Raw genomic sequence first — 27749 nt, 5'->3', positions numbered from 1 at the left:
TTAGATTCTTGGCTTGTCTGGCAACCAGGCAAGGAGAGACAAAGGGGACAATCCTTTTATTGCTCATCAAGATGTCCCAATTGTCATGCAACACCCTCCGAATATCAGACCACTGATTATTGAAAGTTGTGATCAAAGACAGTGGCCAAGAGGAATCCCGTACCTTCTTTGAAAGAACATTTTTTCTATCCTGTTGAGATGCGAATTGGAAAGCCTCAGAGATGGTCCTTTTGGGGTAGCCCCTTTTCCAAAAATGTAAAGACAGATCCTTGGCTTGATGAAGAAAATCCACTTCAGTACTACAATTTCTCCTGAGGCGCAGGAACTGGCCTTTAGGGATGCCTGTTTTAAGGTGGAGGAGACTGTTGGTAGCCGTGGCCTTGCGAAACAGAGTAGACCTGATACCTGCATCAACAATGGAGAGTTTCAAATCCAGAAAATCAATAGATGCATCTGAAATGTTAGAAGAATGTTTTATATTTAATTGATTCTGGTTGAGATCCCCAATAAAGGCTTGACAGTCCTCCACCGACCCAGTCCAAAGAAGCAGAACATCATCAATGTATCTTTGCCAAATCAACACATTGGACATAAACACTTGATGTTTATATGACTTGCCCCCAGAGGTCATGGGGTACTCGGTGCCGGGCCCGTTGATTTCAATGGGAGATGTCACAGTGGCAGTGACCCGGTCTGTGGCCTTAGGCGGGCAATGTAAAAGGGGTAGAGTGATGGGGATAAAGATATTGAGATGATTCGTGAGGCCGCCTGTGGTTTCTGGTCAGTTTGACCAGCGCTGCAGGGTTGCCTCTCTGGGACAGATGGTGTTGTGCAGCAATGATGTTGTAGCCCTCCACAGGTAGGGCTGTAGTCCCAGGGCAGAGTAGATGAGGTTGGTAAATAAGGAGATAGTGTGAAGAAGTAGATGGTGCAGTGTTAGGCACAGATGTAGCAGTGCTGAGTGGGTTGGCGCAGGAAGAAGGCAATGAGACAGCTGAGTGCAGTTCCAGTTCTTTTACTCACGTTCTTGGCACAGACGGGTGGCCGCTTCAATGCTGCGGTCTCCGGATCAGGGGCTCAGCCTACTCCCAGGCAGATGGAATTAACCTTTCCAGCACTCCCTTTTGTGTGCCTGTTCTGAACGTCTCCTTTCTAGTGCTTATCTGAGGTACTTGCAGTACTGAGTTATACTGAAGTTCCTCCTGCTTGTTGTTACTCAAACTCCACTCGCATGACAAGTGACTGTAGCCTGCTTTGGGGACTCCATCCGTCATGTCCAGGCTCACACTTAGGTTGCCACCGTGTCTTCGAGTCTTTTGTGGGAATAGAGTGGTCACAGCTCCTATTCCTCCAGTTTCTGCTGCAGGAACATTAGTTTCACAAACAGCCTCGGAGACCGGACTTCGGCCATGCGCTCCAAACTTGAGGAAGGACTATGCTCTGACCCTAGTCCTCAGTTCTCTTCTCCCCACGTTCGGCACTAATTTTTCTTCCTTCTGAAGAATCAGGCTTTCTATTGCTCTTTCCCGTGCCAGCAGCTCCAGGTCACTGAAGTCTGCTGCAGCACCTCCCTTCACTCCATCCCTCTCTGGGGATCTTCTCTCACAGACTGACTTTTCCTAACGTTCTCCCGCTCTCTTGTGCAGTCTAAGCTCCACCAACCAAGAAATAAGTTAGCATAGGACATTGCACATCGTGCACCCATTGCAGACCCTGCTAATTGTCTGAAGAATTTTCTGTCGAAGACAAAATAATTTTTGTCTAAGATGAAATACAGAAGTTTCAAGATAAAATTATCATGTTCCAAAGATCGGTCCAGATTTTTAGCAAGAAAATGGGAAACTGCCAGCATACCTGATTGGTGAAGGATGGTCGTGTAGAGCGATTCTACATCCATGCTTACAAGAAGAGTTCCATCAGGTATAACCAGATTTTCTAGAACTTGCATCAGATGGGTAGAGTCCCTCGTAAAAGATTTCAATGTCATAACCATAGGTTAAAGAAAATGGTCAACATAAATACACGGCTGTTCAAAAAGGCTACCAATGCCAGAGACGATTGGTCTTCCTGGTGGTTCTGATAGAGACTTGTGTATCTTTGGGAGTACATAGAAAGTCGGGGCAATTGGAGATGGAGTGATGAGAAAATCTGCTTCCTTTTTGGTCACAACATTATCCCGAAGGACACTGTTAATGAGTCGATTTGTTCCTTAAAAAATTGTGTAGGATCAGATGGTAATGCCATATAGCAGTGTTCTCCATACAATTGTCATGTGACCTCTTTTTGGTATAAGTCATGTGGCCACAAGACCACATTCCCCCCTTTATCTGCTTCCCTTATTACAAAGTCCACATTGTTCATTAAATTGCGTAGGGCTTCCTTCTCCTTCTTACCTGGATTATCCTGTTTATGAGGATCCAGTTGAAGCTTCTCGATGTCCTTACAGACTTTCTCAAAAAAGATTTGGACCGCTGGGAATACCAAAAAAGATGGAGTAGCTTGGGAAGGAAGCCGTCTTGTAAATCTGCTGCCAGTTGCCGAGGGTTCATTTTCCTGCAGCAGATCCAAGAGATCGTTGAACTCCTGTCTTTCATTGTCGGGAAAATCATCTATAAGAGAGGGTTGATGATAAAGTAATTTAAAGGTGATTTGACAGCAAAAGAGATAGAGATATTTAATATTTAAGACAAATTTGTTGAGTGGATTCATGGGGGAGAAGGATAGGCCTTTAGACAGAACATTAGTTTCCAGATCTGATAAGACATACAATGAAAGGTTCACAATTTGCAGGTTACCTTCCACATTAGTTTCATCAGTTTCTTTATTTAGCGTCTCCTGTTGAACCGTGTCTCTCTCCGATAGGTTGGAGACCAGTTCTTGTAGTTCCTGCCTTTCTTTCTGTTTAGGTCTATTCCTTCTCCTCCGACCCCTCCGGCGGCGCCCTCCACGTCGCTGAGGTCTGAGGACAAAAAAAAAAAATCGCTAGATGACATTTCTTGTCTAGGTACAGATACATCAGTATTCCTTGAGACTTCTGAACCCGGGCGTTTGTTCCCACGATGGACGCATCTATAAGCCCTCCCGCTATTAAAGTCTGATTTGTCTCTGTGGAACTTATTCCTCTTACGGGTAATGATCTCTTTTTCAAAAGAATCGATCAGAGTTTTTAGTTTAAGTTGAAAGGGGTTTACCAACGTCTCTTTATCAAATTCAATAAGCTTGGTTTCACAAACCTTAATATCCTCTTTGATTTTTATTAGCAACAGCTGGTCATGCTCAATTAATATACAGTATCTATTAGAATGGTGGAGCATTTGGCCAAACCATTTTCCCAAGTAGTTTGGAATTCCGCCGAGGCTTCCCAAGAGGGGAAGATTTGAATATGAAGGCCACGGGGTACAAAACCCGCTTTTTTGTATTCCTCAAGGCTTCTAATGTTCCACCATATTTTAGTTAAGGACTTGTGCAGACCTATAATTTTAGAAGAAAGCGTTTAGCAATCCGACTCCTTATTAGTACCCCCAAGATAGTACTAGTGGTATTGTCAAATAGACCCAACGCCCTTTTGCTCCAGGCTGTCTCCCTGGAAGAAAGATCATGCTGCATCAAATGAAAAAATACTTCCCACAATATTAGCTGATAAAATGATGTGCCACACTCCAAGAACAGGGGGGAAAAAGTACCGCCTGAGTTAGCAATGTAGAAGGGAAGGGGGGGATGGAGAGCACCATCACATATACATAGAAAATGGGATGCAAACTTGGAGTATGTCAAAGGAAATGTATGAGACAAGAAAAAGAGACATACTGCACACCAGGGATCACCAAAATATACAAAAAAATCAGAAATTCTTTATTCAGTTAGCCTTAGAAAAACACACATCAACAATAGATTAAAAACAATTAAAAACTAGGACAAAAAGCCCCCATGAGATGTTGTAATCCCCCCGAACCCTGACCAGTCAGACACATAATAAGCCTGTTTATAACCACATATTTACTAATGTGGCGCCCCTGAGGGTCCGGTTGCCACAGAGGTGCTGCACCTCATCCAGAGGTGTGGTATCCCACCCTCAGGTAAGGAGGGATCACCACCCAGGACTCCTAACACTCGCGCCCAACACACACTAGTTAGTCAGGGCATCTGGGTGTACCCTTCGGGAGTCCGAGCAGGTCAAACCACCAAATACTGCAGCTGCGGCTGACCCAGTCATCGGGTCTGAGGATACCCTGATAGGTCCCCTTCCTGTCCCCACAGCCCCTACACCTGGATGGGCACATTATAATATAGTGCGTGATCGGGCTACCCAAACCTCGGTGGTAGACCAGGAACAGCTAGTGATCACTGCTGTAGCTCTCTATACAGAACTTACCCAGCCAGGGAGTAGTGAATGTCAGGGGCTACCCTGAATGTAAGAAGTCAGAGTAAAAATGTGAAACAAATGTTTAACGTTTACCTGGTTAGGACTGTGTTATAGTTTATTGAAGAAATAATGTGTTTACCTGGTTAGGTGTGTTACTGTTTTTAAAAGAACTGTGAGCTTATGGACAATGAATGATCCGAACTTTTAATTGTACATAGTTAGCACTTCTTGAGGTGCTCCATCTTGGTTTAACGTCAGGCCTTTGGAAAGTGCCTTAATGCCACAGAACAAAAACCCGTTTGGCGAGGCCAAAAACGTGGTACAAAGTACAGATTAACTATGCCTTGTAGCCCGCCCAAGACCTACGTTGGGAGTTTACAGACGGGTCCCCCGCATTGCACCAAAGGAAAATACCTTTTATTCAAATGAGTTACACAAATGTTTACATTGGAATGTTGAATCTTTGACGTTTGATACGAGTATTTATATTGAAGAGATGGTATTTTTTTAATTCAAGTTTATAAGGTACATATTTAAGAAAGAATAGTTATTTGCAACGTTTCAGAAAACATGCCTCCCATAGAGGGAAGAAAGTTACTTGCTGACTGTTATACCTGGTGTGATGCAGCACTGAAAATTTTGTATGTTTCTCATAATATCTGTTTCTACTCTGTTCCAGCCCGCGGACGTGCTGTGTTTAACGAGGGGGTATGTAGCGCCCCTGGGGGTCCGGTCGCCACAGAAGTGCTGCATCTCATCCAGAGGTGTGGTATCCCACCCTCAGGTAAGGAGGGATCACCACCCAGGACTCCTAACACTCACACCCAACACACACTAGTTAGTTAGGGCATCTGGGTGTACCTTTCGGGACGATGGCCACATCCCAGACTGGCTAGGAAAGGGTGTTGGGGAGTTAGTGGGTAAGGTAGGTAGAATGGGAGGAGCTTAGGAAGTGGAGTGATTTTAGAACAGTCAGAGGAGTGAGTGAGCGGAGTTAAGCCTGAGGTAAAGGATCTTTCTGGAAGATCCAGTCAGTCGGTGGCAGGACAGCAGATAAGCAGGAGGGAGTAGAGTCAGAGTGATACCTTTAAGAAGGAAGAAAGCTCAGAGAAGGAAGTGGTCCTAGGGCCACAGATAGTGCCATGAGTCACCTGTGAGGCCCGTATCCATAGAAGGAAGGACCAGGCCAGAGTGATGGAGCCGGCCCCTAAGTCTAGCGAAGTATACCAAACATGGCTCAACTAGTAAGCCGGAGGCTGTAGTGACTGTAGTGTGGCGCCCCTGAGGCTTCAGTCGCCACAGAGGTACTGCACCTCCTCCTGAGGTGTGGTGCCCCACCATCCAGGTAAGGTGGGAACTCCTAACCACGCTCCAACACTCGCATCCCACACAACATGGTAGTTCAGCAAAGCCACATTGAGGCTCCTTGCTTAGAGAGTAGCAGAGCACCTTTGGTGGTTCCCTGCTTGGAACACGAAACGTGCTGGGAGGCGGGTGGAGTTTAGAATACATAAAGAGCGGGAAGGTTTAGGTAGTCAGTCAGTCAGTGAGTGAGAGAGAGTCACTCAGAGAGGAGTGAGGATCCTTGGAAGAGGGATGGAGGAAGGAGTGCTGCAGCTGCCTCAGAGATCTGAGCCAGCTGGCACAGGAAAGGAAAGAAGGAGAAAGACATTGGACTGAAACCTGACCTTCTATGAGAGAGAGGGATTAGTACGGAACGAAGGAGTAAAAGGGAACAGAGAGGACGTGGGTTAGAGGAGAACCCTTCCTAGAAGTTCTAAGCGCAAGGCCGGGGCCCGGTCCCCGAGGTTGTATGGATACTGAAGGTCCTGCAGCAGACACCAGTGGAGTAGTGGGCTGTAAATGCACTACTCCCATCTATGACTTGGGGGCACAACAGCAACTTGGATAGTGAGCCGGGACTCAGGAGTAAGGGGTCCCCGAAGCATGCTACAGGTGTCTGCCGTACAAGTAGAGTTCTTGGGAACATCTGTCAGGAGGCACTCCAGTGTAACTCAGTACTAGGAGTACTTCACTTAAAGGCGCTATAGAGGAGACGTTCAGAAAGTTACATGTTGGCGGAGTGTTGGAAGGGAGCATCCTATCTTGCCTGGAGGTTGACTGAGCCCAGGACCCGGAGGACACAGCACGGAGGCAGGCATCTGTGTGAACTGCAGACTGTGAGTAAAGCTTTGGAACTACATGACCTGGTGTCCTCCGCTTATTCCCGCATCACTACACCCCACACTACTACATCTGGGCACCGGCCTCTACACCGCCTGTGCCTCTCCTCCATTGCTACATCTACACTGCCCTGGGACTACAGCTCCACCTGTGGGGAGCTTCACCATCTTGGCTGCAACCCACCACAAGTCCCAGAAGATCTGCATGCAGCGTCGGCCTAACACCTCACTTGCCGAACACCACAGGTGGCGTCACGAACTATTCATAAACTTTATTTCATTTTTGAAACATCCCCTTTTTGCCATGGAGCCCCAGGGCCACGGACCGGGTCACAGCTTCCGTGACGACTCCCATTGAGATCAACGGGCCCGGTACCAAGTACCCCGCTAGGCCCTGATGGGGCGCTCCATTCTGGCGTTACGAACAGGATGACGAGACCCGATGCCATTGGGTTCTGTGTGCCTAAGATTTGTTGGACATAAAACTTTTGAGAATGTGCAGAAGACCCAATTTAATAGACTGTGAAATGAATACTAAAAGTGGCCGACAGCCTAGAGAAGAAGGGCGTGATAATATGGGCGGTCCTAAGAAAAGAGCGCGGACTGTCCTGGGCCTTCCCTGTCTAAACTTCTATGCGACAGCAACATGGCCCACCCCCCGAGGGGTTCGTATACTGGCTTGGAATGGAGGCGCTGGAAGAAGACGCCGCCCCAAGAAGGAGGGGCAGAAGCCAGTGGCGGGAAGGAAGCCAAGACAAGAAGAAGAACGCCAGAATGCCATGATGGAAAGAGAAAAGAAGACAGAAGAACGAGGGGGAAGCAACCCTCCCCCAGGCAGCGCCCGCGGAGCATACAGCCGCGTCGACACCCTTTACAGCGCCCGCCGCTGCCTCCAGGCCGGTGCGGTCACTGAATGTGGCCTAGCAGGAGAAGATACATGAGAGTCCCAGAGACTGTGGGAGAGGAGCGGAGTCCGAGCCCGAAGCCGGTGCGGCCGCGCAGGTTCCTACCGGCCTGTCCTGGTCCTGAGCCGGGACGGATACAGCTACTGGCCGTACGACAGACAATCCCGGGGGTTGCGTTCGCCATCCAGTGCCTCCGCAGGAGTCAGAACATCACCGGGAGGTAGCAGGTATGATGACCGCCCCTACCATGATCCTGGTATTAGGAGCCGCACCCACAGACAGAAACGGTCCAGTGATCGTGCCAACATCATGTGGTGGCCCCCAAATTGCCCCATACCCGCAAAAACTGGCCGCAGTATCACTCACTGTGGTACCACCTGCAATCGCAGAACAACATCTATCAGTACCCGCTACAGCTCAGGCCGAATTGCTGACAACAGAGATACCAGCTGCAACCCTTGCAGAACCCCAAGTAGCAGACCCCTCAGCTACCACAGTATCCGCACAGGCAGCTGTCAATCTCACCCCTGAAGAGAGAGAATACATGTGTATGGCAAGCAACCAGCAACAAGATGAAGACACCCAGAGTTTCACATCTGGTAGCAGTTCCAGTCCAGACACCCCAGGAGGGGACCACAATTAGTCAAAATGCTACTTTAAAGTAAATCTCGTTGCCCAGGAGGGTATTTGCACAGTTGTGCCATTGTTTTCTATTTTTGCACCAGTTTTCTATTTTTGGTTATCATATCCTAGTTTATTTTCCCAGAGTTGCCCTGTTTTGTTGGCAGCCTTCACACCTGAACTGTGGAGATCATGAACGTTGAATGGTCCAGAACTGTTATTGTATATAGTTTGCACCTCTTTAGGTGCTCTCTCTTAGTTTTACGTAGGACTCTCTTTTTGAAAGAAGATCTACCTCGACATAGGGACATTTCCAGACGCTATGGCCGGACCAGTGTCTATCTTTTAACTTGATAATAATGCTTAATGTTATTCTCTGAATAAGAAGCTAGAACGTAATAATGTATAATGAAAGTATTAATGACAGATTTTATAGAAGTATATTGAGAAAGCAACTTGGATAGTGAGCCGGGACTCCCGAAGCAGGCTACAGGTGTCTGCCGTACAAGTAGAGTTCTTGGAAACATCTGTCAGGAGGCACTCCAGTGTAACTCACTACTAGCAGTACTTCACTTAAAGGCGCTATAGAGGAGACGTTCAGAAAGGTACATGTTGGCGGAGTGTTGGAAGGGAGCATCCTATCTTGCCTGGATGTTGACTGAGCCCAGGACCCAGAGGACACAGCATGCAGGCAGGCATCTGTGTGAACTGCAGACTGTGAGTAAAGCTTTGGAACTACATGCCCTTATTCCCGCATCACTACACCCCGCACTACTACATCTGGGCACCGGCCTCTACACCGCCTGTGCCTCTCCTCCATTGCTACATCTACACTGCCCTGGGACTACAGCTCCACCTGTGGGGAGCTTCACCATCTTGGCTGCAACCCACCACCAGTCCCAGAGGATCTGCATGCAGCGTCGGCCTAACACCTCACTTGCCGAACACCACAGGTTGCATCACGAACTATTCATAAACTTTATTTCATTGTTCAATCATCCCCTTTTTGCCATGGAGCCCCAGGGCCACGGACCGGGTCACAGCTTCCGTGACGACTCCCATTGAGATCAACGGGCCCGGTACCGAGTATTCCGCTAGGCCCTGGTGGGGCGCTCCAGTAGTGTGACAGCCAAATCCACAAGCATTCCTCTAATCCAGCAGCCTTGGACCTTACCGATCGACGTGGGTCAGGCCCCGGGGTTATTTCTACTGCACAAAACGTATCGACTAAATACCCTGTATTTGTTATACAGCACTTGCTGATTACGGTCATGTTTTCTACTGCAGAGTATTTTTGCAAATTTGTCATTTTGTGTTTTCTTGCTGTGTTTCAGCCATTGGGTGGTGTGAGCATTGTCTGACCAACTTGTTCACACTTGTGCATGTCACATATGTTTTTAAACACTATATAGGAGTAGATAGAGGAGCCTTTTTGCTGGCTTGTGCCCTGCAACCCCAGCCAGATTAGTATTAGCCTATTTTTTGGAGCCTCATCTATTGCATTGTAGGTTACCTTCCTGCATTGTAATAGCTCCAAAAAGTTTGTGATACTATCGCTTTTACATCTTTGGTCATATCCTTTTTTTTTTTTTTTTTTTTTTTAAAAACACGTAAATAAAGTTCACCAAATACTCCACTTCACAGTTGTGTAGGCCACATTAGCTCATATTAAAGTGTAGTGTGGACTACACTTTATAAAATTAGTGTTTCTTATACCTGTTAGCAGCTGTTCAGAAATAAGCACACTAAGCCCTTAGTACTTTTTTGCCTATCTTTATCAGTCTACCAAGATGAAGAAGGCAGGGAGTAAGGCACGTGGTCGTGGGCGTGGAGTTTTAGCAGGGAGAGGACGTGGGGATTCTGTGCCTGCTGCGGGCACCAGTGACTCAGCATCCCCCAGTTTTAACAGGGAACAGTCCTTTCTGCGCAGCTTTGTAGGAGCTCGCCGTACCCCACTGCTGCGGGAGGAAAAAATTGAAGCCGTTGTCGGATGGATGGCAGCAACACATCGACTTCAATTACTTCCACATCCTCTCAGGTCCAGAGAACTGAAGAGCATCCATCTGTCTCTTCACCACCTGCCAAATTGCCCAGGCAGTCAGAGAGCCCTGGACAGGAGCCATCTCATTCTCTACTTCTGTTCTCTGAATCTCTTGGCTTGGAAAGAGGGGGCCAGCCAAGCAGCATTCAAGAATTTGATGAAGAGGGAGTATGCAGTGATGCGCAACTGCTTTGTCTCTCTGAATCTGAAGAGGCGGGTGGGCCAGTGCCTATGGTCAGCACACCTCAGTACGCATCTGATGATGAGACTCAGGTGCCACTTTCTGGTGCGTACTGTGCTGGCGAGACTACCCAGGATAAGTAGGTATTTGAAGAGGGTAGTGTAGATGATGAGGTCCTTGACCCATCATGGCGTGAGGAACAGGAAGGTGGTGGGAGCAGCTCTGAGGAATAGATTCCCCAAACGGCCAAGACAGGAGGGAGAGGGAGGGGGCAGACTTGGTTCCCTGTAGCCTCCACTTCGGCACCCATAAGGAGCATTCCTCTTCCAAAACCCAAAACGGGCGCTCCCAGAACTTGCAGTGCGTGGTCCTTTTTTGACACAGTTGCAGATGACATTTGCTTTGTCAAATGCAAGCTGTGTAATCAGAAAGTCAAAAGAGAGAAAAGTGTCAGCAACTTCAATACCACAAATATGTGGAAACATGTGACCAAGCACGTGGTGGAGTTAAAAAGACACACTGAAGACGTAGGCCAACCTACAGCACCACCTACCACCTCTTCAGCTCGTGTTGTAGCCTCTTCCTCCAGCTCACACACAGCTGGTTCGGCTTCTTCACAGGATCGCCATGGAAGAACCTCTGGCACTGTTGTACAGAGACACAGTGTCATTCCACCCACAGCACCACGTTCCCTGTCATCCTCACACTCCCAGGCCACTCTACAGCCATCGGTAGCACAGGCATGGGAGAAAAGGCGGCCATATTCGGCAAACCATCCCCGAGCACAGGCTCTGAATGCTGGCATTGCAAAACTACTGGCCCTTGAAATGCTCTCATTCAGGCTGGTGGAGACTGACACCTTCCGTAACTTCATGGCATTGGCAGTCCCACAATACAATGTTCCCAGCCGCTTTCATTGCAGCAGGCAAGCCGTTCCTGCCCTGCAAAAGCATGTGGAGGGAAAAATTAAACATGCGCTACTAAACACCGTCTGTAGCAAGGTCCACCTGACCACCGATGCGTGGACCAGTAACCATGGACAGGGACGATACCTTTCCCTCACTGACCATTGGGTAAATGTTGTGGAGCCGGGTACAGATCTTGAGAGTGGCGCTGTACGTGTTCTGCCAACTCCAAGGATTGCAGGAATCCAGTCTGTACACATTGACTCCTCCTCATACTCCAGTTCCTCAGAATCAGCGCTGCAGGAGCCGTCACGGTCTACCCCCACATGGACCCGTGAACGGTTACCTGTTACGACCGATATGAGCACAGCCGTGGCCAAACGTCAACAGGCCGTACTGAAATTAATTTCTTTGGGGAATCGAAGCCACACAGCGCAAGAGCTCTGGAATGCCATCAAGCAGGAGAGCGATGTGTGGTTTGTGCCAGCGAATCTCCAGCCAGGCTTGGTAGTGTGTGACAATGGCCGAAATCTGGTGGCAGCTCTGGGCCTAGGCAACCTCACTCTCATCCCATGCCTGGCACATGTGCTCAACTTGGTCGTGCAGAGTTTTTTGAGGGACTATCCGGATCATGATGCACTGCTGCACAAGGTCCGCATAGAGTGCGCTCACTTGCGGTGTTCCAGCATGGCAAGATCGTGCATTGCAGCTCTGCGGCACCGATTCCGCCTTCCGGAACATCGCATCATATATGACCTACCCACCAGGTGGAATTCAACGTTACATATGTTGGAGCGGTTGTGTGAGCAGCAGCCAGCAGTAATGGAGTACCAGCTGCATCAGGCGCAAACAAGTCGCACTGCGCGCTGTTCACACTTCATCACCACTGAGTGGGCCTCTATGAAGGACATCCACCACGTTTTGCGTGCCTTCGATGATTCCACGTGGATGGCGAGTGCAGATGATGCACTAGTCAGCATGACTGTCTCCCTTATCTGCCTGCTTCAAAAAACACTGCAAGCACTAAGGGAGGAGGTTTTGGAAGAGGTGGAGGATGAGGAGTCACAAATGCCATCTGCTTCTGGACAGTCTGCGCAACGTGGTTCCTCACAAAGGCCTAGGCAGGGGATACTTTGTGAGGAGGATGAGGAGGAGTCAATGGAGGAGGAAGACATGTCTCCAGAGGAGGGAGGTACACAATGCTCTAGTAGTCAGTATGCAGAGCGAGGGTGGGGTGATGCAGAGCAGGCAGAGATGACGCCTCAAGCAGGGGACAGCGTTTCTTGGCCAGTTGGGAGTCAGCAGCACATGGTTGATTTCATGCTGCAGTGCCTGAGAAATGACCGCCACATCGCTCACATTCTCAACACGGCTGATTATTGGGTGTACAGCCTCCTAGATCCTCGCTACCGGGACAACTTACAAAGCCTCATAACACCGTTGAACCGGGAGCGTAAAATGCGGGAGTACCAAGACACACTGGTGCATTCCATCATGTTCTCCATTCCACCCGAGAGCAGTGATGCTAGTGCTTTACAAAGCAGCTCTGTGCGTCGAGGCAGTGGAGGAAGCTCTGCACAAAGAGCGAGCAGAGGCAGCGCCTCAGCACAAGGCAAGACCAGTATGGCCCAAATGCGGCAAAGTTTTGTGTGCCCGCCAAAAATGTCTACACCATCACATACGGCTCCAGTCAGCAGGAGGCAACTTTTCCGTTAAATGGTGACAAACTACATATCTTGCCCTCTCACTGTACTCCCAGACGGCTCTTCCCCCTTCAAGTTTTGGGTCTCTAAGCTGGATAAATGGCCAGAGCTTAGCCAGTATGCATTGGAGGTGCTGGCTTGCTCTGCTGCTAGTGTATTATCGGAACACGTCTTTAGTGCCGCAGGTGGTGTACTAACAGACCGTCGCATGCGACTATCCTCCGATAATGTTGACCGGCTTACTTTTCTGAAAATAAACGAGGCCTGGATCTCGCCAGAATTTGCCAGTCCTCTTCCAGATTAAATAATTGGTTGGCAACAGTATCCAGGTCTCCTGTTGTGTCCATGTTTCTACCACCTGAACTGTAATCCCTGTGCTCATACACCGCCAATTGCTGCTCAGAAGTGACATCTGCACAGAGAAAATCAATAGCTCCTGTGTTAGTGGGGTTCAGTAACGCCAGCTGCTCCCCTGCTGTGTGTCCGGCAATATCTCCTGCTCCCTCCACATTCACACAACAACCGATTTTAAAACTTGCTCCAAATAGGCCTCAGCCTACACCACGATTGACCCTGGACTCCAACACCGCCAGTTGCTGCTCAGAAGTGCCGTCTGCACAGAGAAAAACACTAGCTCCTGTGTTAGTGGGGTTCAGTAATGCCAGCTGCTCCCATGCTGTGTGTCCAGCAATATCTCCTGCTCCCTCCAAATTCATCCCAATATCAGATATTAAACTTGCTCCAAATAGGCCTCAGCCTACTCCACGATTGACTCTGGGCTCCAACACGGCAAGTTGCTGCTCAGAAGTGCTGTCTGCACAGAGAAAAACACTGGCTCCTGTGTTAGTGGGGTTCAGTAACGCCAGCAGCTCCCCTGCTGTGTGTCCGGCAATATCTCCTGCTCCCTCCACATTCACACAACAACCGATTTAAAACTTGCTCCAAATAGGCCTCAGCCTACACCATGATTGACCCTGGGCTCCAACACCACCAGTTGCTGCGGAGAAGTGCCGTCTGCACAGAGAAAAACACTAGCTACTGTGTTAGTGGGGTTCAGTAACACCAGCTGCTCCCCTGCTGTGTGTCCGGCAATATCTCCTGCTCCCTCCACATTCACACAACAACGGATTTAAAACTTGCTCCAAACAGGCCTCAGCCTACACCATGATTGACCCTGGGCTCCAACACCGCCAGTTGCTGCTCAGAAGTGGCATCTGCACAGAGAAAAACACTAGCTCCTGTGTTAGTGGGGTTCAGTAACATCAGCTGCTTCCCTGCTGTGTGTCCGGCAATATCTCCTGCTCCCTCCACATTCATCCCAACATCAGATATTAAACTTGCTCCAATTAGGCCTCAGCCTACACCATGATTGACCCTGGGCTCCAACACCGCCAGTTGCTGCTCAGAAGTGCCATCTGCACAGAGAAAAACACTAGCTGCTGTGTTAGTGAGGTTCAGTAACGGCAGCTGCTCCCATGCTGTGTGTCTGGCAATATCTCCTGCTCCCTCCACATTCACACTTTAACTGATTTAAAACTTGCTCCAAATAGGCCTCAGCCTACACCATGATTGACCCTGGGCTCCAACACCGCCAGTTGCTGCTCAGAAGTGCCGTCTGCACAGGGAAAAACACTAGCTCCTGTGTTAGTGGGGTTCAGTAACGCCAGCTGCTCCCCTGCTGTGTGTCCGGCCATTTTTCCTGCTCCCTCCACATTCATCCCAACATCAGATATTAAACTTGCTCCAAATAGGCCTCAGCCTACTCCACGATTGACCCTAGGCTCCAACATGGCCAGTTGCTGCTCAGAAGTGCCGTCTGCACAGAGAAAAACACTAGCTCTTGTGTTAGTGGGGTTCAGTAACGCCAGCTGCTCCCCTGCTGTGTGTCCGTCAATATCTCCTGCTCCGTCCACATTCATCCCAACATCAGATACTAAACTTGCTCCAAATAGGCCTCAGCCTACACCACGATTGACTCTGGGCTCCAACACCGCCAGTTGCTGCTCAGAATTGCGGTCTGCACAGAGAAAAACACTAGCTCCTTTGTTAGTGGGGTTCAGTAACGCCAGCTGCTCTCCTGCTGTGTGTCCGGCAATGTCTCCTGCTCCCTCCACATTCACACTTTAACTGATTTAAAACTTGCTCCAAATAGGCCTCAGCCTACTCCATGATTGACCCTGGGCTCCAACACCGCCAGTGATGCTAGTGCTTTACAAAGCAGCTCTGTGCGTCGAGGCAGTGGAGGAAGCTCTGCACAAAGAGGGAGCAGAGGCAGCGCCTCAGCACAAGGCAAGACCAGTATGGCCCAAATGCGGCAAAGTTTTGTGTGCCCGCCAAAAATGTCTACACCATCACATACGGCTCCAGTCAGCAGGAGGCAACTTTTCCGTTAAATGGTGACAAACTACATATCTTGCCCTCTCAGTGTACTCCCAGACGGCTCTTCCCCCTTCAAGTTTTGGGTCTCTAAGCTGGATAAATGGCCAGAGCTTAGCCAGTATGCATTGGAGGTGCTGGCTTGCTCTGCTGCTAGTGTATTATCGGAACACGTCTTTAGTGCCGCAGGTGGTGTACTAACAGACCGTCGCATGCGACTATCCTCCGATAATGTTGACCGGCTTACTTTTCTGAAAATAAACGAGGCCTGGATCTCGCCAGAATTTGCCAGTCCTCTTCCAGATTAAATAATTGGTTGACAACAGTATCCAGGTCTCCTGTTGTGTCCATGTTTCTACCACCTGAACTGTAATCCCTGTGCTCATACACCGCCAATTGCTGCTCAGAAGTGCCATCTGCACAGAGAAAAACACTAGCTCCTGTGTTAGTGGGGTTCAGTAACGCCAGCTGCTCCCCTGCTGTGTGTCCGGCAATATCTCCTGCTCCCTCCACATTCATCCCAACATCAGATATTAAACTTGCTCCAAATAGGCCTCAGCCTACACCACGATTGACTCTGGGCTCCAACACCGCCAGTTGCTGCTCAGAATTGCCGTCTGCACAGAGAAAACACTAGCTCCTTTGTTAGTGGGGTTCAGTAACGCCAGCTGCTCTCCTGCTGTGTGTCCGGCAATATCTCCTGCTCCCTCCACATTCACACTTTAACTGATTTAAAACTTGCTCCAAATAGGCCTCAGCCTACTCCACGATTGACCCTGGGCTCCAACACGGCCAGTTGCTGCTCAGAAGTGCCGTCTGCACAGAGAAAAACACTAGCTCTTGTGTTAGTGGGGTTCAGTAACGCCAGCTGCTCCCCTGCTGTGTGTCCGGCAATATCTCCTGCTCCCTCCACATTCATCCCAACATCAGATATTAAAATTGCTCCAAATAGGCCTCAGTCTACTACATGATTGACCCTGGGCTCCAACACCGCCAGTTGCTGCTCAGAAGTGCCATCTGCACAGAGAAAAACACTAGCTCCTGTGTTAGTGGGGTTCAGTAACTGATGGTACTGCTACACGATTATGTGTATTACTGTTTATTGCTAAATGAATATTTGCTAAGATGTTCTTTTGTGCTGCTATGTATAGGGTAAGCGCAGTTATAATATTGGCCACTAGATGGGGCATCATAGTAAATGTATGTACAGTTAGGATGTAGCTTAGTATAGGAAATGGTTAAGGATAGGAGGGGCTGCTTTATGATAAGGAGTGCACAATGTTTAGATAGAGTCAGAATGGCCTGGGCGCCCGAACCGTCTACATGGGTTATAGGCCCAGGACGTTGCAGCAGGCACGTGACGTTAACAAAGCAGTGAAGCGCAGCCCATTCAGGGGTCCTTAGGACTGAAGAGCAGTATTAAGAATCAGTGTTGCAGCAGTTTGGAGGAGAAGGAAAGCGGTCTGGAAAGAGTACAGGGCGCGGATTGTCCGATATGTGGCAGGTCATTGCATGAGCTGATGCCCTTCAATCTGGGGAGTCGTCGAGGATATTCCCAGGCCGGCTGACTGACCCAGGTAGCGGGGGGGATCTCCTACCTCGGTCAGCGCGGGGTCCCTGGAAGCGCCACGGTGGGGCCGGGTAAGTCGCCACGGCAGCGGACGGAGCAGGTGGAGCACAGGGTCCGATGGACAACCGCCTCCAGAGTGCCAGCACCAGGTATGTATGCCCCGGGCCCCTCCTGGTGCGTTCCCCCCGGGGTCTGGTCCTCTCCTCATCCAGGTCGGCGTTGGCGCCCGGTCGGCGGGTACGTGGCAGTGCACATGGGAGCTGGAGGCATACCGGGCTGGGGGCACCGTGCGGGCTCGCTCCCGTGGTCTCGGGTGAGTGGCAGAGGTGACGCGGCGGAAGGGGCGGGGCCGGGAACGCCGAAACCGGAAGTCGGGTGCCGGCCGGCTTCCGGTGTGCGCCGCTGGTGCGTGCCTGTCCTGGGTCACGGGTGGCGGCCGGGGTGGGGTGAGGGAGGGCCGAGGCACGGCACGGGGAGGTCGCAGGAGGGTCCCAGGTGGGAGGTGCCACGGCCAGAACCCTGCTGACCCGGACACCAGGAGGCCATATAAGGCAGGCGGGGACGCTGCTGGGGTGCTTCCGAAGACCCAGCAATGGATACGACGGAAGCCCCCATAGACCAGCAGGACGAGGCGCAGGAGCGCCCGCAGAAACAGGCCTCAACTAAACCGCATACAAGTGGCCAGCAAAAGAAACAGAGATGAACAAGCGGACAGAGCCACGGAAGTTCCTCCAGACTAGAATCATAGAATCATAGAATCATAGAATGCTAGAGTTGGAAGGGACCTCCTGGGCCATCTGGTCCAACCCCCTGCTCAAAGCAGGATTCGCTAAATCATCCCAGTTAGATGTCTGTCCAGCCTCTGTTTGAAGACTTCCATTGAAGGAGAACTCACCACTTCTCGTGGCAGCCTGTTCCACTCATTGATCACTCTAACTGTCAAAAAGTTTTTTCTAATATCTAATCTGTGTCTCCTCCCATTCAGCTTCATCCCATTGCTTCTAGTCTTTCCTTGTGCAAATGAGAATAAAGTTGATCCTTCTACAATGTGACAGCCCTTTAGATATTTGTAGACAGCTATTAAGTCTCCTCTCAGTCTTCTCTTTTGCAAACTAAACATTCCCAAATCCTGCAACCTTTCCTCATAAGACAGGGTTTGCAGACCGGTCACCATTCTGGTCGCTCTTTTCTGAACTTGCTCCAGTTTGTTGATGTCTTTTTTAAAATGTGGTGCCCAAAATTGGACACAATATTCCAGATGAGGTCTGACCAAAGAGGAGTAGAGGGAAATAATTACTTCACGTGATCTAGACTGTATGCTTCTGTTAATACATCCTAGAATTGCATTTGCCTTTTTTGCTGCTGCATCACACTGTTGACTCATATTCAGTCTGTGATCTATTAGTATACCCAAGTCTTTTTCACATGTGCTGTCACTTAGCCCTATTCCTCCCATTCTATATATGCTTTTTTCATTTTTATTGCCCAGATGTAGTACTTTGCATTTCTCCCTGTTAAAAACCATTCTGTTAGTTGCTGCCCACTTCTCCAGTTTATTTAAATCTTTATGAATCCTCTCTCTCTCTTCTCTAGTATTAGCTATCCCTCCTAGCTTTGTGTCATCAGCAAATTTAATCAGTTTACCCTCAATTCCTTCATCTAAATCATTGATAAAGATGTTGAACAATACAGGGCCCAGGACAGAGCCCTGTGGTACCCCACTTGAGACATTCTTCCAACTGGATGTGCAGCCATTTACGACCACTCTTTGGGTCCGATCACTAAGCCAGTTATGAATCCACCTAACAGTTGCCTTGTCCATTCCATACTTAGTCATTTTTTCAATAAGGATTGTATGAGAGACTTTGTCAAATGCTTTGCTGAAGTCAAGATATACTATATCTACAGCATTTCCTTGATCCACCCAATCAGTAATACCGTCATAGAAGGAAATTAAATTAGTCTGACATGACTTATTAGTTACAAACCCATGCTGACTCTGTTTAATCACTTCATTCTTATCCAGGTATTGACATACATGTTGTTTAATAATTTGTTCAAAGATCTTTCCTGGTATAGAAGTCAGACTCACCGGCCTATAGTTGCCTGGGTCCACCTTCTTCCCCTTTTTGAAGATAGGAACAACATTTGCTCTTCTCCAGTCTTCTGGCACTTCTCCTGTTCTCCAAGAATTTTCAAAGATTATGGAGAGGGGTTCAAAAATTTCTTCTGCTATCTCCTTCAGTACTCTGGGGTGTAATTCATCTGGACCTGGAGACTTGAATTCATTTAGGTTAGCTAAGTGTTTCCTCACTATCTTTCTGTTTATAGATATCCTGGATTCTTCTATTCCCTTAATAGGACAGTGAATAACAGTTGATGTTACATTTCCTTTCTGAGAGAAAACAGATGCAAAATAGGAATTTAAAAGTTCAGCCTTCTCAACATCCTGTCTTACCATTTCATCATTTTCATCCTGTAAAAATCCTATAGCATCTTTGACTTTTCTTTTACTTTTGACATATCCCCAAAATCCTTTATTATTGCTTTTGACATCTCTTGCAAGCCTCAATTCATTTTCAGCTTTAGCTAATCTGATTTGTGCCCTGCAGGTTCTGCAGACAGCATTATATTCTTCTTTAGATATGCCTCCCTCTTTCCATTTTATAAACATTTTTTTCTTCCTTTTTAGCATGTGCTTAAGTTCTGTGTTCATCCATCCTGGTTTCCTTAAATGCTTCCTATTCTTCCCTCTTTTCGGAATTGTTAACAACTGTGCTTTGAGAATTTCATTTTTCAAGATTTCCCATCCTTCCTGGACATTTTTGTCTTTAAGGATATCCAGCCATTGGATCCCTCCAATTCTCTTTCTGAATCCCTTAAAATCTGCCTTTCTGAAATCTAACCTTGACGTCTGAGTCTTCACAGGTCTTCCGCCTCTAGTTATCCAAAATTCTAAAATAGCATGGTCGCTACCTCCTAGGGTCCCAGCCACTTTTACCTCCTCAACCATTTCCTCCCTGTTTATAAGGATTAGATCCAAGGTAGCAGTTCCCCTTGTTTTCTCCTTTACCTTTTGGAAGATAAAGTTGTCAGCAAGAGAGGATAAGAATTTCCTTGACCTGTTAGTTTTGCCTGAGAGAGATTCCCAACAAATGTCTGGATAGTTGAAATCTCCCATGACAACTATGTCATATTTTTTGGAGAACTTGGCCATTTGATGCATAAAGAGTTCATCCATATCTTCAGCTTGCACAGGCGGCCTGTAGTAAATGCCTACAATGGTGTCCTTTCCATTGTTCTGTCCTTGTATTCTTACCCAAACAGTTTCCACAGAACTTCCAGTCTCTGAAGCTTCAATCTCTGTGCAGATATACGCATTTCTAACATACAATGCGACACCCCCTCCTCGTTTATCAAGTCTGTTTCTTGCAAATAAGTTGTATCCTTCTAGTCTTGTATTCCAATCATGTGTATTGTCCCACCAAGTTTCAGTGATTCCAATGACATCAAATTTCTTTTCCTGTGTTAGTAGTTCCAATTCTCCTTGTTTGTTGCCCATGCTTTGTGCATTAGTATAGAAACATTTTAGTTTGTGATTGGTTTCTCTTTCTCCAATATTTTTATTAATTAGATTCTTTCGTCTTTGTTCTTCCTTTCCACTTCTAATAGCAGAGTTCTCAATAGCATTTGTCAGGTGTATGGCTTTTTCTGGTCTTTTGCTTCCCTTCCTATGTTGTTCTAGTTTAAAGCTCTCCTTACAAGTGTAGCAAGGCGACTTCCAAATACCTGCTTTCCAGTCTTCGTAAGGTGCACCCCATCTCTAGCAAGTAGTCCATCGTATAAGTAGTTCACTCCGTGATCCAGAAATCCAAATCGTTGCTGACGGCACCATCGACGTAGCCAGTTGTTCACCTGCAGAATCTTATTCCACCTCCTTGTTCCATGGCCATCCACTGGGAGGATGGAAGAGAAGACCACCTGCGCTCCCAGTTCTTTCACTTTCTTGCCTAAGTCTTCAAAGTCTCTGCAGATGGTTTCCAGGTCGTTTCTTGCGGTGTCATTTGTCCCCACATGTAGTAGCAGGAATGGGTAGTCATCTGTAGGTCTGAAGAGTCCTGATATCCTGTCAGACACATCTTTAATTTTTGCACCTGGAAGACAGCACATTTCTCTTGAAGTTATATCCGGTCTGCAGATAGCGGCCTCTGTTCCTCTCAACAGGGAATCCCCCATGACCACCACTCTCCGTTTCTTCTTCACAACATTTTTCTTTCTCCATCCAGGAGGACTCTGAAGGCGTACAAGGTTGCTGTTTGTTGGCAAAGTCTTATCCTGATGTATTTCTTCATCGTTTTCCTGCGTGAGAGCCTGGTACTGGTTTCTGAGCAGTATGGGTGCTGACTGCCTCCTGATCCTCCTGCTTCTCTGGGTCACATGTCTCCATTCCTCTGTTTCTTCAGGTGCACTTCGAATTTCTTCTCTTTCTGTATCATGAAGAGATAATTCTGCTCTGTCCAAGAACTCTTCACCTTCCTTAATGATCTTCAACGTAGCTAACCTCTCTTCGAGATTTTGCAACTTTTCCTCCAACAGGGTCACAAGCTTGCATTTGTGGCATGTGAAGTTTGGCTTTTCCACTGGTAAATCTGTGAACATGTAGCAAGAAATGCAGCTCACCAAATGGCTCCTGGCCTCTTCCATCTTGAGATTTCTTAAAAACGATGAAAGATGAGCCAAAATTCGGCGTGCGGTTTTTCCGATTTCCTCTTTTCAGCTGCAACGGCCAAAACCCAGTGATCGTTGAGCTCGCGGAGACTCTTCACTTATCCCAGAAGGCACTGGGAATATGCAAATGATCTCCTCAAGACTCTTCCCCTGGTTTTCCGATTTCCTCTTTTCAGCTGCAACGGCCAAAACCCAGTGATCGTTGAGCTCGCGGAGACTCTTCACTTATCCCAGAAGGCACTGGGAATATGCAAATGATCTCCTCAAGACTCTTCCCCTGGTTTTCCGATTTCCTCTTTTCAGCTGCAACGGCCAAAACCCAGTGATCGTTGAGCTCGCGGAGACTCTTCACTTATCCCAGAAGGCACTGGGAATATGCAAATGATCTCCTCAAGACTCTTCCCCTGGTTTTCCGATTTCCTCTTTTCAGCTGCAACGGCCAAAACCCAGTGATCGTTGAGCTCGCGGAGACTCTTCACTTATCCCAGAAGGCACTGGGAATATGCAAATGATCTCCTCAAGACTCTTCCCCTGGTTTTCCGATTTCCTCTTTTCAGCTGCAACGGCCAAAACCCAGTGATCGTTGAGCTCGCGGAGACTCTTCACTTATCCCAGAAGGCACTGGGAATATGCAAATGATCTCCTCAAGACTCTTCCCCTGGTTTTCCGATTTCCTCTTTTCAGCTGCAACGGCCAAAACCCAGTGATCGTTGAGCTCGCGGAGACTCTTCACTTATCCCAGAAGGCACTGGGAATATGCAAATGATCTCCTCAAGACTCTTCCCCTGGTTTTAAAGGATCCCCCTGCCTCCCTCCGTGATCCGGTACCTGCTTCATCTGCATGGGTAAGAGATCTCCGTGAATGTACCCTGATGCAGTGTTCCCTTATGTTTTTCCACAGGGGAGGAAAGCTACGGGAAAACAGAAGCACAGGGAATGTGCCCTCTGTAGTTGCCCCTTACCAGATGTCCTTGGGGGTTACTTGGAGGGCCAGCTAACCTTGTCCCGAAACACAAGGGAGTCCCTAGAGTGGTGGCTAGACAAGGATAATTTATCCAGAGGGGTACCCTGGTAGTATAACATAACCCGCATAGTCACCACGGATGCTAGCCCTTCCGGTTGGGGGGCCCATATGGGTGAGATGCTAGTCCAGGGCCTATGGGAGCATCATCAGATAGAAATGTCGTCTAACCTGAAAGAATTGACAGCAGTGGAGCAGACAGCTAAAAAGCTCCTTGTGTATCTACAGGGCCATCACGTACGAGTGTTCTCCGACAATCAGGTCACCGTGGCTTATATTAACCACCAAGGCGGGACTCGTTTCAAACCCCTGATGACTGCAGCAGAGCGGTTGTTCCAACTAACAGAGCAGCATTTTCTATCTTTAACAGCTCTACATATAAAAGGGAAAGAAAACATCACGGCAGACTTTTTAAGCCGCAATCTGCTAAAGCAAGGAGAATGGTCCCTAAACACCTCCATCTTCAACCTGATTGTACAAAAGTGGGGACATCCAGAGGTAGATCTCTTTGCCACCAAGGAAAACAGGAAATTAAGGCAATTCTTCTCCCTAAACCCCAGAGAGAATCCTTTGGCGGTAGATGCCTTTCTGATAAAGTGGGACTTCAGGCTAGCCTACGCCTTCCCTCCCCTATCTCTACTACCCCTGGTGATGAGGAAAATCAGAAAGGACAGAGCAAGGGTGATAGTTATTGCTCCATTTTGGCCCAGGAGGGCATGGTTCTCATGCCTCAGGACCATGTCAGTGTCCGATCCTTGGGTTCTTCCGGACATCCCGGATCTCCTATCCCAGGGCCCAGTCTTCCATCCTCAGGTGGCTGGCCTACATCTGACGGCGTAGAGTTTGAACGGTCACTGCTAATAGATAAAGGTTTCTCCCCAGACCTGATTAACACCCTACTTAAAAGTAGAAAAATCATTACTACAAAAATTTAAGTCAGAATTTGGAAAAAATTCCTTCAGAACTCTGGAGTAGTCGCTGGGGATTCAGCGCCTATAATTCAGATCTTAGAGTTTCTACAGAAAGGTCTGGACATGGGGCTTTCTACCAGTAACCTTAAAGTACAAGTATCAGCCTTGGGGGCCCTCCTTAGCTGCAACATCACGGGTAATTACTGGGTCGGCAGGTTCATTAAGGCGGCAGGTAGATCCAGGCCAATAGTGAAGGATAGATTCATGCCGTGGGACTTGAGCCTAGTCCTCACAGCTATGCCGGAAACCTCATTCGAACCTATCTCATCAGCTTCCATAAAAAACCTGTCCCTCAAAATAGCCTTTATGGTAGCTCTGATATCAGCTCGCAGAGTAAGCGACATCCAGGCATTATCTAGGCGTCCTCCTTATTTACAGTTTAAAGACGATAGGGTAATACTTAGGCCTGATCCAGCGTACTTACCTAAGGTAGTTTCAAGCTTTCATAGGACACAGGAAATAGTCCTTCCATCCTTCCTCCCTAGTCCAGCTAATGAGAAGGAAGAGAAACTACACACCCTGGATGTTAGGAGATGCCTCATAGAATATCTGGCAGTTACCGATCCCTGGAAGAAAGATAATGCCCTGTTTGTCTCCCATCAAGGCCCTAGGAAAGGTTGTAGAGCGTCAAAAAATACACTAGCCAGGTGGATTAGAGAGGCGATTTCAATAGCATACACCTCAAAAGGCAGGTCGCCACCCGGGAAGCTGAGGGCACATTCCACCAGAGCCATGGCGACCTCGTGGGCTGAGAGATCGGAAGTCTCCATTGACCAGATATGTAAGGCGGCTACTTGGACCTCTCCGAGCACCTTTTATAGTCATTATAGGCTAGACCTGGGTGCTTCTGCAGACCTCTCTTTTGGTATAAGGGTACTGCAGGCTGTAGTCCCTCCCTAAAGTAGTTATTACTCTCTGTAATTCTCTCAGGTGGTGCTGTCATGGACGACCGAATAAAGTCTTAGTTACTTACCGGTTAACGGTATTTTTCGGAGTCCCTGACAGCACCCGTATATTCCCTTCCCTTAGCTAAATCGGGTGTGCACGTCTTCCTCTTGTATACGTCCACTGGTGATAAATATTTAGATAATAATAATACTGTACATAAATCATGCATTAACCTTTGAGGTCCTCTTGTGCTCTGTAATCCAACTGATGCGTGGGAGAGGTGCCGCCCTTTTGTATCTGTAGGTTTCCTGTTCCTGAAGGGCAGATCCCCTCTCTCAGGTGGTGCTGTCATGGACTCCGAAAAATACCGTTAACCGGTGGGTAACTAAGACTTTTCTTAGGCCAGGTACACACGATCAGGAATTGGCAGTGCTTTGGACGCAGCACATATCCGCTGCCGACTATTGAACACTGGTGACTCCACATGTGATCACTGAACCATGTGGATTCACTGCGTCCAATACATTGTACGGGTCAGATTTATCGCGTCTCTGCAAGATAAATGGACATGTTGCAATCTGGAAAGACATGCCGTTTGTCCGTCTCTGCGTTTGATCCGTGGGCGTCTGTGGACGCATAGTGGGCATGGGATTTCTTGAGATCCCATCCACTATGCTGTAACATCTGGACGCTGCACAAGTATACAGTGTACAACCCACAGTGATTACTGATCGTGTGCACCTACTCTCAGAGTCTTTGTGTTTTTATGTCTTAAAGTGTCCACTTTTATGTGGCTGTTGAGACAGACGGACACCTTCAGAAAAATAAACATCACATGTGGAATTCATTTGAGCTCCATTCCTGTCATTGCAATCTATGGCTTTATACAGAATTCAGGCAGATCACACTGGGAGCAGTAAAGTTAGTGTGAACAGGCCCTAATGTAAGACACAGGCATTAGACATACCATATTTTTCATATCATAAGATGCTCTTTTTTCCCCCAAATTTGGGGGGGAAATGGGGGTGTGTCTTATAATGCAGATATACCTTACCGGCCGCAATGGAGCTGGGTCCCAGGGTCTCTGCAGGCCGCAGGCTGGGATGAAGGGGTGATCGCATGTGCGGTGCGCTGCTGCGGGTGTTCGGTGCTGCAGGTGTATGGTGCTGCGGGGGATCTGACGACATTTTGTGAAAGGCCAGAGCCCCCACAGTTGCATGGTTTCCTATGGGGTGGACTCCGGGTAAATGGCTGCCGGGTGGCGGCGCATGCGCAGATGGAGATCTCGGGACCAAGATCTCGGGAGATGAGATTTCAGCACTGAGATTACATCTCCCGAGATCTTGGTGCAGAGATCTCCATCTGCGTATGTGCTGCCCCGGCAGCCATTTTCCCAGGAGTCCACCGCATAAGAAACCATGCAACTGGGGACTATTCTGAAGTGGCATTCTATGAGCCCTTACCTAAATCCTATTGAGCATCTTTGGAAAGAGCAGAAATATGCCATCTGGAAAAGGCAACCTTCAAACACGAGACAACTGGAGTAGTTTGTTCTTGAGGAGTGGGCCAAAAGAGGTGCAGAAGTCTTATTAACAGTTGCAGGAATCGTTTGATTGCAGTGATTGCCTGAAAAGGTTGTGCAAAAATATATTAAGTTAAGGGTACCATCATTTCTGTCCAGGCCTATTTCATGAGTTTTATTTTTTTTTAAATTCTGTGGAAGCATGGTTGAAAAGCAATGTCTGACTTTCATTTGTTAATTTTCATAGATTTTTGATTTATTATTACTTTTGTTAGATTCAAGTTATTTCTATGACCATTGTGGGTTTTTCTGTCATTAAACGAGGGGTACCAACAATTTTGACCACGTGTGTATATTATATATATATATATATATATATATACACACTCACATGCACCACAGATATACACAATCATACTATATAATGTATATATGCACACACATACTATATACACATATACAGACACACAAACTGTATACTGCACATATACACACACAGATACACATATACATGTATACTTACCAGGTTCTGTGGCTTTTTTTGTACAGATCCATTCCCACTGGACAGTGCTAGGAGCAGCAATGATGAGGACTCAAGTGGAGATGACACAGAAACAGGGTTGCAGGCATCTTCCTGGCCCAGCTCTGAACTCTGCTGTGCTGTAATTGGCCCCTCCCCCTCTCTCTCAATTTCAAACCTGACTGCAGGGAGAAAAAGAGAGAGAGGGGGGCTGGAGGGGGGTTTGGGACGCTCCAGGACTACAGAGGATGCACAGGGTTATTCACTGCTGTACACCCTCTGTACTTCATAAAGGGGCTGCAGACGCAGGGGGCCCTCTTTCTGGCTGGGGACCGCAGGTATCTGCCTGGTCTGCCTGCCCCAAATGCCGGCCCTGCATAGAAAAAAATGGGTACTGGATAAACGTTTGCGGCCCAGCATTTACCTGTAATAAGAAGGACCATGCCAAGGGGACCTGTTCTGTGCTGGTTCCGGAACTTTAGGGGCTGTCTCCTCTGTTGTCCGGGGGAAAGCTTAAAGGACCAGACCAAACCTTGCATGCAGAAGCAGGGGGTGTGGCTAAGGGTTTACAGCCTGAGCGAGTGCGGAAACAGGCAGACTTGGCGGGAACATACAGCGCACAGCAGGGAAAAGTGAGTGCTCTGGCCCTCGAGCATCAGTACAGCGCAGGCATGTGCCCGAGCATCACCGCCACCGCTGACAGAGACTGTGAGGAGAGACGTTCAGTGTGCCCATTGGTTGCCATGAAGTGAGGTGCCAAACGTTCCGGGCCCGTGATTACTGTGCACGTGACGCCAAAAAGAGACCGGGTGCATGACCGCAATCTGCTCCTCGATTCCCCAGTGTATGTCTGCCAGACTACGGTGGGCTCAGACAGTGCGGTGGCCCACACTCCCTCGGCCACATCAGTATAAGGACTAGGGGCTCAGCGGAAGGTACCGGAGACCAACCGCTGCTACCAGAAGACGGATCCTCGCTACCTTCTGGACCTCATCGGAGAAGTGCCGTGCCAGCCGTTGGCATCTTCACCTGTGATCCATCACATCCTGAGAAACAACTGACAGGATAAGTTGACTCAACGAGCACTGTTAATACCCTTTCTACTGTTCTTTAACTCTGCATAATATTTACATTTTGATGTGTTTACTTTAAATGGGGAATACTCCACGCAGGGAGGTAAACGGTTAACAGGGGGAGTAAAGTTATTAATTCATGCTGTGCCTTCTGTCTGTCACTGCATCCCGCAACCTG

The sequence above is a fragment of the Dendrobates tinctorius genome, unplaced genomic scaffold (assembly GCF_039654945.1).
Source record: "Dendrobates tinctorius isolate UK_male_01 unplaced genomic scaffold, ASM3965494v1 ptg000231l, whole genome shotgun sequence".
NCBI classification, from domain to species: Eukaryota; Metazoa; Chordata; class Amphibia; order Anura; family Dendrobatidae; genus Dendrobates; species Dendrobates tinctorius.
This window is presented reverse-complemented; position numbering follows the sequence as displayed.